At 54.7% G+C, this 14089-nt stretch overlaps 1 protein-coding gene across 3 annotated transcripts in view; it reads right to left on the bottom strand.

The window, feature by feature from the left end:
- Positions 1 to 6746, bottom strand: part of BACH1 (BTB domain and CNC homolog 1) — a 31831-nt gene extending 25085 nt beyond the window's left edge. The window contains exon 1 of one of the 3 annotated variants that reach the window (XM_081138566.1): positions 6589 to 6746. The gene's annotated coding sequence lies outside the window, so the exon portion shown is untranslated. The remainder of the gene's footprint in view (positions 1 to 6588) is intronic. The other 2 variants (XM_081138568.1, XM_081138567.1) reach the window with 2 other exon arrangements.
- Between the last annotated feature and the right edge of the window lie 7343 nt (positions 6747 to 14089).

Raw genomic sequence — 14089 nt, 5'->3', positions numbered from 1 at the left:
GTGACAGTGTACATATGTGTGTATATGGGGGGGGGGGGGGCTTGTGTGAGAATGTGGGGGGGTTAAAAGTGAAGGGAGGTGGAAGAGCAAGAAATACAGGGAAATGTCTCAAGTGCCCTGTTTGTGACGAGAACAATGTTAAGCAGATTAAAAGGGCATTTAAGAAATAGCAAAATTTCCCTTATTACTAAGCATTTGGTCGATTAAAACTTCTTGGGTTACATAAGCAATCTCAAATTGTGCTAAGAGGAACCTGACACTGAACTATGCTGAACTTACATTGAATTCTGTGGTTATACCCAAACTACACATGAAAATTCGAAGACAAAATGCTAGGAGACATTTCACTAAGTTACCTTCAATACAGAGCATTAATGTCCACGCCCTACATTCAAATTAAAATAGTGAAGATTCTTCGTATGTCATTTGTTTTCAAAATGAAAAATTTAAACCATATTCTAAATTATTTATTTCTGATTAACCAGAGGGAGCGAAAGCCCTAAAACAGGATCAGAATGAGCCTCTGCAGACCTAAAAGCTGACAGGTCTAGTATGCGTATAGTATGCAAAGTAACCAAAAAAAGCAAGACAGAACCACCACCAAAAAAGAGCCCTTCAAATTCCCAACCATGCCTTAAACACCATCTCGCTCCAACTGGTAATAAATTTGAGTTACAAAAAAGAATGAAGAGTAAAAAAAAAAGTTAAGTAACAACTTTAAATAAGGCAGAGGTTAAAGTGGAGCAATTAGAACCTTGCATGAATCACAGAATTGAAACTTTTTAATTTAAGCTGCTCAAAAGAGTTGTCAAAACAAGCTGTTTGCTCCACTAAACTATCCTGTATCAGTGACATTCCCGGTGCTTTGCTGATTCCCAGCACTTAGGCTTCTCACCTTGGAAGGTTCCAGGGTGGACTGGGTGCTGCCGTTACAGCAATTAGCACAGGCTACAGCAATGGTTTGCTTGTTATACCATAACTTCTGAAAAGCTCAGTACTGCCAAGTCTACAAAAGCTCCTGCACAGAAAGGGATGAATGTCTGCTTCATCAATCAAATGCAGACCGAACACTAAACACGTAAGCACCCCTCGAACGCAGAAACGAAGTTAGCAACCCTACTCCACACACTGAAAGCTGACGTGTGTGTAAGGATGAGGAGAGGTGCGGCAGGCACAGGAAGAGGTGAGACTGAACTGCCTTGAAACTCAGACACCTGAAACTCAGACACAGCCGTTTTTACTTTCCAGGGATTATTGAGCTGCTCAAAGTCCGCTCAGGAGAAGCCGGAGGACGTCTCCACTGCTCTCAGTGGAGCAACGGCAGGGAGGGTGCTGGTATCTGAGTTTCCAGCCCTCCTGAGGTCAGAATCAGACTACTAGGCCAAGACAACAGGCATGCCCTCAGAGGCAAAACACATCCTTTCCAAACGTGAAGAAATGTATCCAGAGTTTTAATAGTATTTGTGACAGTCCTTTACCACAAAGAGCCAATTAAGTAGGCAAAACAACAGTAACTACACACTCACCCCTAATGGCATTTCCTTTGAGTTCTCTGGGTGACAGATGGGAACGAAGGCTTGCTACCCTAGTAATCCGGACAAAATGCTTTTTTTATACTCCTTCGAAAGCCTTTTACTAATTTGGAAGAAGTAATTAAAAGGACCAATAGCTTTTTTTCTTACTTCTCCTAACTGAAGTGATAAATTCTGTCTTGAGAGCCCTGAGCCATTCTGGAAATACTTCTCAGAAAAACAGAGTAAATAAGAAGACATTAGGTATCTTGAGAATGAAAAGTGTCCTGGGCCAACATCTGGTAAGTACTTTACATTTTTAAAATAATACTTAAGTGCAAAATACACACTAATGAAATTACTAATCCTACCCCCGAAAAAAACCACATTACAAAATGACAACCAAAATTACAACCTAATAAATGTATTAAAAGACTAGTAAATCTTTTATAGCCACATATGTTATAACGAATTCTCCAATGGATGAGTAACCTCTTCACTGATTTTTGACTAACAAAAGGAGCCGGCCCACTTTAAAGGAAGGATGAGGCACTGAGGGTATGAGGACACCAGTAAGCGGACTTGAGTGGATTTCGTAAGAGTTCGCCTCCTTAGGCCAAACACATCTACAGTGGGAATCCGAGATGATGAAGACAAGTCAGTAAAAAGAAATCCATGAGAAAAGGAGAGGCGAGGAGGACAAGACATTTCCCTTACTCTTCAGGCTATAACCTTGGAGGCAGGACGTTGCCAAAAGGAACTGAAAAAAAAATGACCCCTATATAAAGCATTTTTTCGTGTAATTCCACTTTCATGAGGGATGGGGAAGTGGCACAAAACTGTCCACTATCACTGATCCAATCTATTAACTTTACCAGGTAGATAGACGCTGGGAATAATTATATTATTACAAAAATATTCTTCTAATAATGAGTTTCCTAAGGCATGAATAAGATGATCTGAATTTATTTTTAAAAGAACATGATGTGCACAGCTTCAGCTGCAGTGAGGTACCACTCTGAGCTGGGCCAGTGCCAAGGGAGGACCCAGCAGTCCACCTCTGCTGCCTGTCCACTGTGACCCTGAGCAGTCAGTAACAACCAAGACACTGGCAGCCGCTATTTTTTTGCTCCTGTTTGCTTAGGGGCAATTTTTCTTACCCTATTAATGTTCTTTCAACTGTCCCTGGTCCTACACAAAACACAGGACCTGTTCTGGAGCAGCAATGAGAGTAAAGGAAAAAATATTAGATGCATGGGAGGTTTAACACCTGGACAATCCAAATCATGTTTTGTTCAATTCCACTCTAGGTCAATGACAAGTAAAAAAAAAAAAAGTCACAAGACAAATCTTCCTTCTATCTCAGGAGATGAGCTAAAAGAATAATTTAAGTCCAGCAGCTTCCTCAAGACTCACACCAATGATGAAAACAGAAAGCAGAATTCTAACTGATCAAGAGTTTCGACTCAGTACTAATTTAACACAGCTTCATAGATACAACACATGATGTTCTCTCCTTCACTTTTAAAAATTCCCAAGTTTCAAACCACAGAACCAAAATGAATCCACATTGTATAACCAGTGCGGCAACCAACAGTTCACTGAACACACACACTGAACACACGTGGAGGCACAGAGCGTTCCACAGGAGACAAAACAGAAGACATCCTCACGGCCAGGAAACTACACTCCAGTCGAGAGGATGGCCAAATGTTCGATACCGCCTTTCCCAGTCACTAGCAGGCGCAGGCAGCCATATGATAAAACCACCACTGCTCATCACGGGTAACTTTTCTGTATTCGCACAGGAGTATCATTTAAAGAAAGTACAATACCTAGAAGTAACTGGCAGGTAAATTTACAACCCAAATGTTCCCTGCAAACTGCCCAGGAAGGAGAATCAAGGAATGAGTCCGGTACAGATGTGAGGAAGCAGGAGGGAGTGGGCAGGTTACTGACCCTGCCGGACCCAATGTCCTCCACCACAGCGTGGAGAAGAGACCAGATGCAGATGGCCAGTGTCTTCATTTCTTCAAAAGCCAATTCCAGTTGCCTGGCAAGGGCTCATCGAGAGCATATCCTGCGGCTATAGACTCCTCCTGGCCTTCAGAAGCTCGGTGTCTGACTTACAAGAAAAGAACCCTCACCTGAGCTGTTTCTCCAGCAGCAGCCCTGTGGCACCTGGTGCTCTCCTCCCCCGCCCCACAACAGATGGCCGCAACTCGCATAGGAGGCCCAGGCACTTCCCGGACTTTGAAGCCAGATTGTAACACCTAACATACAGGGATGTTCTAACCACTTAACACATATTAACGCATTTAATCTGCAAACAATCTCTGCATATAGATTCTATCATCATTCCCGTTTCACAGGTGAGAAGTGGAGGTACAACTACGTACAGTAATCTGCCCCATGGATTCACAGCTGTAACAGCGCCAGGACGTGACCTCAGGAAGCCTGGGTCCAGATCTCCCACATTTTTCTCTTTTTAAAAAAAATATGATTATTGATTTTTTTAGAGTGAGAGGAAGGGAAGGGGATAGAGAGAAACATCGATGAGAGAGAATCACCATCGACTGGCTGCTCCTGCACCTGCACCGTACAGGCAAACCCTGGCTTCAGTTCCGTTAATACTACACACTGAGGAAGCCCAGAGCCCGGGTTTCCTTCCTGCTGGTCAAAGTCTGTATTTTATCTACAGTCCTGAAATATCTACTCTCTCCAAGGGTCCTGAATTTGGCAAATAGTGTTTTCAAATCACCGTATCTTGGGCTCCAGTTGATCACCTCATTTGGCATTTTTTTTAAATCAAAAGTTTCATCATTCATGATTCCACCACATAAAACACACCCTCCACTTAGTAGAACCCTCAGGAAACGCAAGCTTTAGAGTTGAAGCAATTCTCCCATTAACAGAACACCAGTCAAATGGTAAATACTCATCCCCAACAGGCCTACAAGGTTGATTTTCTGAGAAAAGCACATTCTCTTAAGGAGGGAAATGTCACTTGCCAAGTAATTTTCTAAATATGTGCTCTTATTAATCACTGTTAAAAGGGGTGTACACATAGCCCCCAAAAATGCACATTTACAAGAAATAACAGATATGGAGAATGTTAAAAAAATTTTTATATCTAAATTGCACTCCAATGTGTAGATCATCTTCAGGTGTTCCCACTGGATCCTTGCACATGTTACTACGCCTCAGATCACATACATTAAGCAAACCAACCACCTGGCTTGTCTCCAAATTCAAATGCACGGTAACAAATGATGGGCAGATCTGTCTTTTTTTAATTTTCTTTCCCAATATCAACAATGTAATAACGAATATATACTCAAGCTTCTAATCTTTAACATACAAAAAGAACAGAACCACATATGAAATAAGAATTAAATGAATATTAAGAATATTTTGAAAGACTTAGGAAATCAGGTTGTTTAAAAAGAAAAATACTCCAGTTGTTGAATGTTATTGGCAGTGACTCATGAACTGTTTATGTACAGAAGGAAAAAGTGGGTTATGCACCCACATTATATTCGTGCACGACTGTTAATCTGTATCTCGAAGTTAATGTCTTTATCTTACAGAAAAGTAAAATTTCGCAAGTTAAAGTTTTATTTTCTTCCAAATGAATAATTTTGCGCCTCACCTTAGAAACCCTAACACAAGTAAATAAATAAATCATGATGTCTAATCTCCTGTAGTCCCACGCTTAGAGCAAAGTTAAACTCTTCCCCACGTGCGAATGTTTTGGTGAACTGCCGCCCAAGACGCGGCCGCTCCTCGGCACCGGCGGCGGGGCCCCTCCCGCTCCCGACCTGCTCAGCGGCCGCGCGGAGCCGGTCACTCCCGGGCGCGAGCGGCCGTCTGCGGCCCGAGGCCACCGCCCCCGACGGAGAGGCCCAGGCGGCGTCGGCTTCTGGCCCCGGCCCCCCCAGGCCCGACCCCGAGACCGCTGCCCCCGCGCCCCGTCGGCGCCGGAGGACGCCCGGCTCGCGTTTCGAAACGCACGAGCCACACGACACGGCCACGGGCGAGGCAAACGGCTGCGCGCAGGGACCTGCCAGGCGGCCGCCCGTCCCCCGCGCCCGTCGCGGCCCCTCAGGCCCACGTCACCGCCACCTGCGCGCCGCCGGCCACTCGCGCGGGACCGCGCCCCCCCCCCGGCCCCCGCGTCCAGCCGGACGCCCCGCGGGTCCCCCAGCCCTGCGGGCGCCCCCCTGGAGGAAGCACGTGACGAGCGTCCCGCACCGGCCGCGCCGCCTCCGGGGCTGGGACCGATGACTCAGCAGCGCAGCCTCCCCCGCCGCCGGGCCCCCGCGCGGCCGGACCGCGGCGAGCCCCACGCGGCCGGGCGGAGCAGCAGCCGCACGACGCGAGGCGGCGCCGCACCGGGGCCGTCCCGAGGCGCAGCCGCCCGCCCGCCGGCCCCGCGCCGACCCGACCGAGGAAACCGCCGCCCCTCACGCGCCGCGGCCCCTCCCGACCGCCGCCGAGGGAAGCCTCGGGGGAGGGGCTGGGGGCGAGCCGGGGCCAGTCCCGCGCCGACCCCGTCCCGGTCGGCGCCCCGCGAACAGCCGCTGGTCCCCCGGCTCGTCCTTCCAGGCGCTGCGCCGGGCCCCCGCGCCAGGCCCCTCACGCCGTACCAGCGACACGCCGGCGGCGGGGCCGAGACAGCCCGGCCCGCGGGTCCCGCTGCGGCCACGCGCCTGCCGTTCCTCCGTGAAGCCCCGCGCCGCGCACACCGGGAGGCACCGGGCGGCACCGGGCGGGGGGCAGGAGGACCGCGCGGAGCCGGGCGCGCCGCGGGCGGTGTCGGGGTCCCGGCGGGCGGACGGGCCGCACCCGAGGGTCCGCGGGCGCGCTGGGAGCGGCGCCCGGACCGCGGCCCCCGCAAGGACCCGCCCGCCCCCGGGACTGAAGGACGGCGCGGGCCGGACCACAGAGGGCCGGCCGGTCCCCCTTCCGGCGGACGCGGCCGCTTCCAGGAACCGGGGCCCCGCCGCCTCCCCCGCGGCCGGCCCCGCGCCGCCGCCGGGACCCCCGGGAAGGGCGCGGACGGCGAGCCACTCACCAGAGCCGAGGCGCCGCGCGGCCCGACTGACGGCAGCGAGCGAGCCGGGCGGACAGACGGCGGACGGGCAGCGGTCAGGTGACTCACGGCCTCCCCGCGGCGGCCGCCGCTCCCCCTTCTCCTCAGCGCCGCCGCCGCCGCCTCCCCGCGCCGAGGCCCCGCCCCTCCCGAGGCCCCGCCCCATGCCCGCCTCCCTGGAGGCCCCGCCCCCAGGCCCGCCTCGCGAGACCGCGCCCCGCCTCCCTCACAGGCCCCGTCCCAGGCCCGCCTCGCGAGACCGCGCCCCGCCTCCCTGGAGGCCCCGCCCCGAGCCCCCGCGCCCGGCTTGGCGGTAATTCCGCCGCTTCGTCCGCGCCGCCTGAAGGCCACGCCGGGGTCGCGGGAGGGGGCGCGCGCGCACCGGGCGGGCGGGGCTCGGGGGCAGTGGCTGCGGGTCCCAGCGGCGCGAGGGGCCTCCTTCCCCGCCGGGCGCGGGGGAGACGAGGCCCCGGCGCACGTGGCGCCCGGACGCCGGGAGACGGGCTGCGGCACCGCTCCTGCCGCGCGGCCCCCGTGGGGCGCCCAGGTTCCCCGGGAGCTGCAGCCCGCGGGCGGGAGAGCGGCCGCGCACCGGGGCCCGGGCCCCGCAGCCCCCCCGGGCCGCAGACGGCCCTGCGCGCGGCGGCTGCGGGACGCTCGGAGCCCCGCCCAGCGCCCGGGGCGCCCCCGCTCGGCCCGCGCCCGGGTCCTCAGCCGCCGGTTCCGGTCGTGCCCCGGGTTCGGGTTCGGGCTTCGCGCCCAGCCTCCGTCACCCCGCAGGTCGTCGCCGTCGCCGGGGGACGCACGTGGCCCCGCGCGCGCCCACGCGTGTGGAGGAGGAGCGCGGGCGCCCGGGTCGGTGGCGCCCCCGCGCGGCTCAGGCGGGGCGGGGTGGGCACGTGCCCTCGGGGGTGGAGCCGACCCTGCGGCCGCCCCCCCCCCCCCCCCCCCAGCAGCCCCGGCTCAGCGTCGCCCCCTGAGTGTCCGGCAGGAGGAGGAGAGGCCGCTGGGGGGGGGCTCGCGGGAGGAGCCATGCGGGGCCCAGGACGGGCCGGGGTGCGGGGTGCGCCCCCGCCGGCAGGGGAGCCGCTTTCCCACGCGCCGCGTGGGGCTGGCCCTGGCCCTGCGTGGACGGCAGGACAGGCGCAGGTGACCTGGCGGCGCTGGCCTGGCCTCGGAGGCTCTTCACTCCCCCGAAACGGCCGCCTGGGCCCCCCTCGGACAGGCCACCGGCCGTGCTGCGAGCCCCGCAGGGGAGCCCGGGAGCCCCGCGGGCCAGCGTCCGGTGCCCGGTGCCGAGCGAGCCCCCGCGGGCGGGCCTGGCCAAGCCCACGCCAGACCCCAGCCCAGCGTGGGAACGGCCGGCAGAGTCCCGTCCACTCAGAGCCACGAGAAAAACGGTGGTGGTTTTAAGCCGCTGAGTCGGGGTGTTTGGGTTAAAGAAGGCACCGAAGGTGGGTTCGAGCTTGTGCATGCGGGTGAACTTGTGAGAGAACCGCGACCCCGCCACCGGGGCTTGGAGGACCGGCCCGTGGATAAACCAGAGCATGAGAGAGACTTGAACTTTGAACCGGAGCCAGCCTCCTGGATCTGGGGTGACCCCGGGGACATTCGCCAGCGCAGGTTGGTTGTACCCCAAGTTTCCCTCCTGTGTGTAACCAAGTAGAGAAAGCGCCCCTCAGGAGGAGCGCTGGAGGTCGGGCTTCGCGGAGACCCGGAGATGCGCGCATCTCCTAGTAAGTGCTGTGGGCGGAGGGGGCCCGGTGGGATTTGGGGCGTAGCCGACTCCCCTGCACTCGGGGAGATGAGAGGGAACCGCGGCCGAGCCAGAGCGACCACAGGCGCAGAGCCCGGGCCGGGTGAAGGCGGAGCCGGTGCTGACGCCGCGGGGGCCTCGGGGGCCTGGGGGGGCACCTGCCGCGGAGCCGCCGCGCGCTTGGCGCCGAGTCGGACCCGCAGCCGGACCCGCGCTGGCCGAGGCCTTGGCCCGGGGCTGTCCCTGCAGCTGTCGATCATCCTTGAATTCATGCACAGGCCAACTTGTGCGGATCACGGATTTGCTTCCACGCGCGCGTTCTCGGGACGCCTTCCGGAGTAACTTGCAGTTGAGCAGAGGAGCCGTATTTAGACTCGTGGACTGGCTTCCCCCCAGCACTGCCACCTCTTTACCTGCCTCGGTGGTTCTCAGCAGAGGCTGGTCCCCCTCCCGCCAGGAGGTACCGGTATTGATTTGGGGGGGTATTGGTATCTAGCCGGCGGAGGCAGAGATGCTGCTGGACGTCCTACAGTGCGCAGGATGTCCCCACAGATAAACAGTGGATCAAGACACCTTATTCCCAGTCACAACAGCATCCTCTGGCCCAAAGCGTCATTGAGGCCAAGGGTGAGAAACCCTGACCTAGGGGTGCTAATGCTCAGATACGAGAAATGTGGTTATAAATTAAAAGGGGGAATAAAAGAAAATACAGTGGAGTTAGAGTTAGGAGGAAGCTAAAGGTACACATCACAAAATACACAGAGGACCCACAGAATGCGCCATAGGTTCCTAGCTGCCGGGTAAAACGGGAAACTGAAGAGAAAGCCGTCCCTCCAGGAAGCTGCATTTCCACCACTGGCTGCTCTGCGGTCCGTGGCCAGCCCTCTACCATCCTCAGTGCCACGGGAGGCAGGCCTTGAGGTGTGACGTGGGCAGGTTGTATTTGAGCAATGGGAGGTGTCAGCAGGACCACAGCTGTCCCCCTACCAGGTCAGAGGTTGACTGTGACTCTACCAAAGGCCCCAGCTCCTCTCAGGTAACCACGTAGAGTTTCAGCCAAAGCAGTTCATTCTAGGGGTGGTGACACTTAACCTTGGTCAGCCCCGGGTTAGGTGCCCTCACCCTTGTGAATGATCCCTGTTGCCTGCCAGTTCCCTGACTGATTTACCAGGTCAAGGCTTAGGGATAACCAGAGGAAAGAATGGGACTGTCAGAAAGAGGAGCTCATCGAAATCGGGAGCCTAGAAAGAGCCAGAGGCTCCGACCCAGGCAGCACAGCCCTGGCACTGCCCAGGGGTGCGGAGGCGTTGGCCATGGACGGAGGATTTTGTTCCTGGTGCTATGACCTGCAGGACATGCAGGGCTTGGTTCCACTAGACTCGCCGTGAGAATCACCCCTTGGCATCTCTGCCCTGGCTTTGTGTGTGCACTTACCCACAGGGAGAGACCCTCCGGGGAGTGAGCATCGCGTTTGGTACACTTGCCGGCAATATTCTCACGGTAAACTCATTCAGCACCTTTCCAGTTCCTTGCTGCCTCCGCAGCTTCGGGTAGGTGTGCATCCGATAGATGGGTTCCCACCTTGTGTCCACAGCTCAGCCTCAGCACCTGCAAGTTCAGAGCCACGGTGGGTTTGACAAGGTGAAGCCCACGGCAGTTGGTCCAGGTGGTACCTACTCCACTTTGTATTCACCGTGCGAGCAGGGCCGCCCTCTTCCCGGTCACTTCCTTTCCCCGAGTCCCCTTTCGGTAGAGTCTGCTCGCTGGCTTCCAGTGTCCACTCTCCCTCTCCCTTGCTCACACGAAACACCTCCCAGACTTCCTCACTGCGCGACCTTGTTCTGGTCAACCCAAAGTAAGCACGTAGGCACTCGATGAACTTCCAGGCGGCTCTTCCTTTCCTGATAGCAAAAGACCAGATCAGCCTCTGGGCTTTCACCCTCTGCCCTCCTGCCTTGAAGGCCTGGAGCTGGAGCTCTTCTCTCTCAGCCCAGAGGCCGAAAGGAGCTCAAGTCCTGGTCGCTCCCTGGGCAGCTGACCGGCCCTGAGTGTGGTTCACGCCTCCCCCATCAGAGAAAGGAAACCTTCAGTTCAGCTTCTAGTGTGGAGTCTCTAGTTCCTAAGCCAAATGCAGTCTTAACTGACACCCCTTAATCTCAGGGTGTTGACAGGGCCCCTCTCTGGTCCTGTTTAAACGCAGGCCCCGAGAGCCCTGAAGCCGAGCCCTAGGTTATGTGGGAGTAAACCGGTTGTTAGGAAGATATGTGACCCCGAAGCTGGCAAATGACCAGCAGTGAAAAGTAGTTGAGGGTTGAGGGTGGTACAAGGGCAGAAACAGATCTTACTGAGAAGTTGTGGAGAACTGCCATCTCCCCTTAGATATACCAGGTCACAGATAAGAACTCGGACGCAGAGACGCGCATAAAACACTCCAATAAAATTCCAGGAGATGATTCTTTGGAAACATGGGACCGTTGCCAAAGAGGAGAAAAGGAAGGTTAAATCTTTCAAAACAATTTCATGGGTTTGAGCTGCGAAAACACTGGGAGAGCATGAGAAATGATATGCAATTATTCTGATCATTTAAATTCTTCCTCTTTTGTTATGCATTTTATAGCTGAACAGTCAAAAACCTGCATATGATTAACAGAGTGCGTGAGCTGAGAGCAGAGCTGCTTAAAGCAGCGAAATGAAATCTGCGTCGATGCCATGAAGCTACAAGAGTGAGGAGATGATGAGTTATATTTTGTGAAAGGAAATTATTAGTAATTTGCAGATTTTATCTAAGTAAAACGGGGCTTTAGAATTGATATTAAGCTTAAAGTTCTAAAAGCATCCATTTAAATTGATTGGAACAGCAGAAAATTCCCTCCTGGCTTTAAAAAAATAAAAAGATTTCCAGAAGAAATAGGGTTGGAAATACCCTTTAAATCCTCAGGATAAACAGGAGAGGACTCTGAGGGTGTCCCTAATGAACCACTTGCCCCCTGGGTTCCCCAAACGAGCTCTAGGCAGCTTTGCCTGCGCCCTCAGCAGCGAGAGGTCCCGCAGCCGAGGACACCCAGGGAAGGAGCAGAGCTGTCAGGCACGTGTCACTCTGTTGCTAAAACCCATTTTCAAAGCCGCTGCGGCCATGTCCAGGCAGAGCCGACTTGGCCTCTCTTTCTCTATTCGGCGCCTCGAATCCGTCAGAGATCCATTGTTTTAGGTAAGAAGATTTTGCGTGTTCTCAAGTTCTCTGTTAAAATAAAAATAGTTTCAACCTGGACAGTGTGGCTCAGTCGGTTGGAGCGTCTCCCATGCACCAGAAGGCCATGGGTTCAATCCCCAGTCAGGGCACATGCCAGGCTTCGGGTTCGATGCTGGGGAGTGTGCAGGAGGCAGCGGATGGATGTTTCTCACTCGCTCTCCCCCTCCCTTCCTCTCTCTAAAAAATCAGTGGAGCCTGGGCCTGTGTGCTCAGCAGCTGAGCATCCACCTATGAACCGGGAGGCCGGGGTTCGATTCCTGCTCGGGGCACGTGCCCGGCTGTGGCTCGGTCCCAGTCAGGGCCATGCAGGAGGCAGCCGATCCACGACTCGCTCATCATTGATGTTCCTATCCCTCCCTCTCCCTTCCTCTCTCTGAAGTCAATATTATATGTATTTCTTTTTAAAAAGCAGTGGGAAAAATATCCTCAGGTGAGGATTAACAAGGACAACAAAAAAGGCAAAGCCCTTCTGACTTCTCTGGTGAGAGAAAGCAGGTACTAGCGTAGGTGTTTCCTCGGCGTGAAGTGTCCTAAAGCCGTGAACTTCCAAAAGGCAGCGGAGGCCTATGTGCGCATCTGTCCTTGGTTTGTGCTACGGAGTCTGAGGGTCAGAGAAGTGATTCATTTGTCCAACATTACACTGAGTGGGTATTTAAGTTCAGGGAAGCTAATACGGGATGTAGAATTACAAGACGAAATACACGGAAGGGAAGATGGCACCACGGGCAGGGTCGTGTCGCAGACACCTGATCGCAGGTTCGCAGGGCAGGCGGCTGGGAGGCGCGGGGTCTGCAGGAGACCCCGTGAGCCCTGCGGAAGGGCAGCGGGTCAGGGTTTCCAGGGGGGCGATGAATCAGGGTCTGATACAGCGGGCGGGAGGGAGATGGGGAAGTGGGAGGAGGGCTCCCAATGTTAAAAAAAAAAAAGTGGGAAATTAAAGGAAGTCAGGAGCCATTGGAGGAATGGAGGGAGACTGAAAGAGAACACGGGTGCTCCTCACTGCCCTGAGATTGGGGGCAGGAAAAGTGTTTGCAATTTGGGATTAGCATGATTACCAGAGTAAACCAAGTAAGAGCCCAAGTGAGTTACTCGAGGTCCTCCAAACAGCAGAGGCCCGACAGGATGGAACATGCAGGCGTCGCATGGAGAGGAATGCATGTGAGAGGAAGTGGGGATGGAGCCAGGAAAGTCTGGCGGAGTCCCGGGCCCCCACGCAAGTCTGAACTCAAGGAGAGAGCCAGAGGAGGCTGCTGAGAGGGCCCTGGACGTGGGGTGGGGTCCAGCGCGGGCTCAGTAAAGCTGTGAGGACGTCCTGAGCCTATGCCAACCGTGGAGGAGTCCCCGGGCTCCATGGACAGGTCTGCCCTAGGCTCCCCCGCTGTACTCCCACCCACGGGAGCTCTGACCTTCCGCACAGATAACATGGTGTTTCAGAGCCTACCAGCCGGGGCCCTTGACCCATGACCATCCCCCCTATAGCAGACAGTGTGGGAGGGACCTATCATGTCCCCAAAATGTCTCTGAATGTTATAAAGCAACATCCCTTTTATCTCAGCCATCCAAATAAAAATGGCACAACTAGTCACCTTTCCTCATCGCTACGTGCACCCATCACTATGCTAAACGCCACGCGTTTCTTCTCCTACAGCCCCCGCAGCCCTGTGAGGGTGATGGTATTACCCTCACTCCACAGATGAAGAATCCAAGGCCTGGGGGGATTAGAGAACTTCCCACTAACACAAGGTTATAGGGGTGATGGCAGGATTCAGACTTCGAGTGCTGATTGCCATATTGTAACTTACAATAACAATACGGGCCCGTCAGGGAGGGTGGGCGTGAGAATTCAGTGAAACAGTCCACATGAAAGCCCTAAGCACAGAGCCCGCCCGAGAAGTAAGAGCCCAGGGAAGGTGGTGGTTGGGTAGTTGAGCCAGGACTCAGGTCCAGCCCTGCTTGGCCACTGACGCTCAACAGCCAGCACAGTCAGTCAGCATTCAGATCAGATGGTGCTGGGAGCAGCTGAAAAGGCATAAAAAAGAAAAGGGCCAGAACTAAACCTTCTTTCAGGAAATAGTATCAGTCACACCGATAGAATTCAGTGATAGGAGATACTAGAAATGCAAGGTATGCTTCTTCGGCTCCCCGGGGAGAAAACACAAGGTGTGGCCTGTTTACTGCTGATTCATAAATTAAAAATGTGAGATTTATAGGACTGCAGTGGGAAAGGATGAGACAAGTTGCTCTCTACACACTTTTTTTTTTTTTTTAAAGCAGAAAGGAACAAAAGAGTTTGCAGAAGAAGACATCTAGATTTCTGCTTATGACCAGTATTGACCCTCCCACCAGAAAGAGCCAAAAAATAAGAAACAGTATGAAACAATTATCTTTGGATAATGGATTCTGACAACATAGGGCAGTGCTCCCTGAGAGCGGGGAGGCACACAAGGTGAGTCCTATGCATGCCCCAGACTGTTACC

Source organism: Miniopterus schreibersii (genome assembly GCF_964146895.1).
Source record: "Miniopterus schreibersii genome assembly, chromosome: 5".
Classification (NCBI taxonomy): domain Eukaryota; kingdom Metazoa; phylum Chordata; class Mammalia; order Chiroptera; family Miniopteridae; genus Miniopterus; species Miniopterus schreibersii.
The sequence above is the reverse complement of the archived record's forward strand: the minus strand, read 5'-3'. Positions and strand labels throughout refer to the sequence as shown.